Raw genomic sequence first — 4,833 nt, 5'->3', positions numbered from 1 at the left:
TCCGTTGTTTGTCTTCATGCACAACAAACGCAATCGCTATTAGTCTCTATGCAGATGAAATACAAGATGGGTTGAGGCAATTCACACGCTTAGAGGAGTTAATATTTTTTACTACGTAAATGCGCAGAGATTAAAATAACTCAATATATACTTTTATGAATAACGTATCTAGATATTAGGGGTGTTTCTTACAGCGTAGACAGAGAATTGCTACCGGATAGTTTCAAGTACGAAGTTATAGATAACAATGTCGTAGAGCTACTGAGGGATATATCTAGAAACAACCAATCACTAATTCTCTTGGAAGGCCGGAGACGCAAGGAAATGTCGGAAATTCACCGAGGACTTAGAAAGGATTCAATGTTTTCACTGTAGTTCTCGGTTTACGGTAAGGGCATGGAAATATAATTGAATAAGAGAAAATTAGTTGTGTTCGTAATGAACAAATGGTGAAAGAGATGGCCCTGACCTGATTTTTGTGCCAGTGATATAGAGCTGCTGTAGGACAATACATGGAATATAGAGTAGGTTGTGATATCGCGGGAAACCGAGGGACAAATCTAGGCTCCAAGTTTAGCACGGAGAAATCAGGAAATATGACCTTTATTGGAAACATGAGAAATGACGTGATATCAATTCAACAAGTCATGCCCATAATAACGCAACATACAGGGGGTTCAAAATTAAACTTTATGGCTTTCTTAATTTTACGCACCGACAGGCACATGAAGGCCTTGTTATGTTGAAGCGCAAGCTGAACGACAAGGACAACAGAAAAGCACATCAGACACACACAGCGCTGTTTGTCAGATTTGCATTTCTGTGGTCCTTGTCGTTCAGCTTGTGCTACAACAAATTAAGCTATGCCCTAACAACAAGCCCCTATAGCTATCCTCATTGATGCGAAGACCACCTGTGCAAATAGGTTACGTGGCAGGGGGACCCAAAGGGAGGTGATAATTATTGCTCTCAGGAGCCCAGTTCACTAAAATTGAATAAGTAACTTTTTGTTGACTGCAGTAAGTAGATATGTTTGCATGAAAAATTTAGAGGAATTGGTGTTTCTACGTAGTATCAGTTGGAAGAATCCTTCTAGCGTGTCTGAGCTCCGAGATATCCGACTCAAATTTTAATAGTCGTTCGCGTGATTAGGCATGCAACGGAGTTAGCATCGGCGCAAAGCTCCTCCCTGATGTGACGCGGCCGTTGCGTGCGGCGTTTAGTCTGAGAACGGGGCGTAGTCATTGGCAAAGATGATAACTGTCCCTCTTCTCCTCTAGGACGGCTAAATAAAAAATTGAAGAACCCGGAACTGCTGTCGTAACACATGACCGCGAAGCCTGTAACGATGGCCGCAGCGGCCATGATGAGCAATGGCGCGAACGGAGAAGTCGGAACGCACGGCGCGTGCATAATGGTCACTAGACGAGCGGGCATGGTCCTTGCCTGGACTACGCAAATAAAGTGACTGCTGATTTCCCAGTATTGTAAGTTTCATTGGATTCAAGGGCAAGAACTGCAGGGCACACCGCGCTGTCACATCTCGATTTCGCCAGCCGAGAGGGGAAGGGAAACAGTTATCATCTTTGGTTATGCCTCCACCCTGTTGCCAGACTAAACACCACACGCAACAGCCGCGTGACATCAGGGAGCAGCTTTGAGCCGATCATCACTCTCTTGCACACATAATCACGCGAACAACAATTAAAAATTGCAGTCGGATACTTCGGAGCACAGACACGCTGAAAGAAGTCTTCTAACTGATACTGTGTAGAATCACCACTGCCTCTAATTTTCAACGCAAGCATACCCAACTACTGCAGTCAACAAAAAAATGCCTATTCAATTATAGTTCATTCGGCTGCTGACAGTGATAATTACCATCTGACTTTGTGTCCCCCTGGCCACATAACTTATTTGCACAGGTGGTCTTCGCGTGCTTCCCAGTACCTAATTTTAAGAAAACCATAAAGCCTAATTTTGAACCCGTAACATGTACATACTAATAAACTTACTCAAACATCCATCAACATAATATTATGATGAAGGGAAAGGTGATTGAATGAAGGATTGTTTGATGTTTAATGGCGCAAAAGCCAGGTATGGTCGAAGAGCGCAATGCTACTGTTAGTGAGTTCGCAGTGGAATGACGGGTTCTGTGAAATTATTTGACGTGGCTGTAAAGGGGTGTAAAAGAGTTAATTTAAATTGCGTAAAATTTACGCGTAATAAATTTATGGCAATTACTAATGACGCGTACTATGAACGCTAAAATGCATTGCGAAAGAACGATGCAATATACAAAACATGGTATGCTAAAATTGGCTAGAGCACAACTGCCTCACCAGAGCCCTTGAAACACAAGGGCATAGAGGCATTTCCTATACAAAGAAAAGTACCATACCGGCATCCTCTGGAAAGAGGATGCACTACGAATTTAATAGTCTTATAACATGTAGCACATCATTCAAGAAAGCGAGGACTGTTTTGGTCTTAATAAGCTGTTCTTCACCAACCAACATAGCCGGATATAGAAGGACGCAATAGCGGTATGCAAAAGCAAAATGTCTCCTCCTGTCTCTTTCGGCTTCCCGACACTCCAGGAAGACGTGAAGGACTGTGAGCCTTCCACCCCATCTACCACAGGCTGAAGGCTCGTTACTAGTCAAGAGAAACTTATGTGTGCCAAATGTGTGTCTTATTCTTAGTGTAGTCAGTAGGACATCTGTTCTTCGTGTTTGCGCAGTTGGGTGCCAGAAACCTAACTTCGGGTTCATTATGTGAACCTTATTACTCGTTTCAGCATACCACAAGCGTTGCCAGTGGCTTCGCAGTTCGTTTCGTAGGAAATGCTTCATGCCTATGGCAGAGAGAGCCGCGGAACGAATAACCTGCTATGCTATTGATTTGACGATCTCGTCGGCAAGCACACTACCCTCGATTTGTCGATGGCCAGCAATCCAGCATATTACTACATGTCTATGTGATAAATAGATGTTGCTTAAGAGTGAGTAAAGTTTATTGAAGACAGGATTTTTATGCTTTTGTAAAGAAATGAGCGTTTTACAAGACTTAACGAGTCTGTGAATATGATTGCTCTGTCAAGTTTTGATTTCTTTATATGTTTTACCGCGGACAGTACTGCATAGGCTTCTGCAGTGCAGATACTTGTTAGCGGTTTCAACACGTCAGATTCAGAAAAAGAGGGACCAACAGCAATATATGACACGCCAACATTTGATTTTGACGTGTCTGTGTAGAAATCGCAGCAGGAGTACTTCGATTGACCTTCGCGGAAATGCGTAGTGATTTCGAAATGAGCAGCGTACTTCGTGACCTCTACAAGGGATACATCACAGTCTATCACATGCCACTCCCAGGGCGGTAATAGCTTAGATAGAACCAATAGACGATGTTCGAGAATTGGGTCATCTATTTCTTTGCTGAGTTCTCTTACGCGCAGTGAGAAAGATAATCTCATAGAGCGTATATTACGAAAAAGTGTTTCACACTTCAAGTCGTTAATGGTTGTGAAACACGGATGTTCCTTATTAGAGCGCACTTTCAGAAAATAGGTATAGCTGGTGTATGTTCTCTGAAAATGGAGTGACCGCTCATCTGACACTACGTATAGACTTTCGACAGAACTTCTCCTAAATGCGCCAGTGGCCAGGCGGATACCCAGGTAGTGAGCATCTTTATCGCACTCGGGGCGGCAGAGTGATAAACCGCGGCACCACAGTCCAGTAGTGATTGAACTAGGCTCTTTTAAAGATTCAATAAACTCTTCCTGTCATTACCCTATATTGTGTGGCATAGGAGTTTAAGTTAATTGTTTTTAGACATTTTGCTTTCGGACATTGTATGTGCGGAATGAAAGTAAGCCTGCAGTCAAGTATAACACCCAGAAATTTGCGCTCTTTGTTGACAGATATTTGTTGTCCACACAGTTCTAGAAAGGATCTGGAACCAGGCCTCTTTTTCTTGTAAAGAGAGCACAAGAACTTTCGTGGGGGTTGATTTTAAATTCATTGTTGTCTGCCCACTTCGACACCTTGTTCAAGCCCTGCTGTACCTGTCGCTCACACACTGTAAGGTTGCATGATTTGAAACGTATTTCAATGTCGTTTACGTAGGCAATAAAAAATTGCTGTTGGTAATGATGTACGAAGCGTGCTCATCTTAACGACAAAGAGAGTACAAATGAGTACGCCACCCTGGGGTACCCCAGTTTTCTGAATGAATGTACGCAACACTGCATTTCCTATTTTCACCCAATATGTAGGGTTGTGTAGGTAGCTTTGGATAATGCTTAACATATTGCCGCGGATTCCCAGCGCCAACAGGTCGCGCAGGATTCCGTACCGCCATGTACTATCGTACGCCTTTTCCATGTCAAGAAACAGGGAAAGGAAGGATTGCTTATGCACGAAAGCATCGCGAATGTTTGCTTCGATGCGTACGAGATGGTCGGTTCTAGATCGCCCTTCGCTAAAGCCACATTGAAATGGGTGATGCATTTTCCTGGATTTTAGGAAATGTACGAGACGGCGATTTATTATTTTTTTGAAAAAGCTTACAAAGGCAGCTCCTAAGCGCTATAGGACGGTAGCTGGTCAGCAACGATGTATCATTACTATGCTTCAAAAGAAGGATCACAATATCTTCTTATCATTTAGATGGGAGGTACCCATTAGCCCAGGTAGTGTTGAAAAGTGTGAGTAGCGTGATTTGTGTGTCGGAGTGCAGGTGCTTAAGCATATCGTACATGATTCTATCGGGGCACGGTGCAGAGCTCTGACATGCTGGTAAGAAGCTTTAAGTTCGGCAGTG

This window comes from Dermacentor andersoni, chromosome 3, assembly GCF_023375885.2.
Source record: "Dermacentor andersoni chromosome 3, qqDerAnde1_hic_scaffold, whole genome shotgun sequence".
Taxonomy (NCBI): Eukaryota; Metazoa; Arthropoda; class Arachnida; order Ixodida; family Ixodidae; genus Dermacentor; species Dermacentor andersoni.
The sequence above is the reverse complement of the archived record's forward strand: the minus strand, read 5'-3'. Positions refer to the sequence as shown.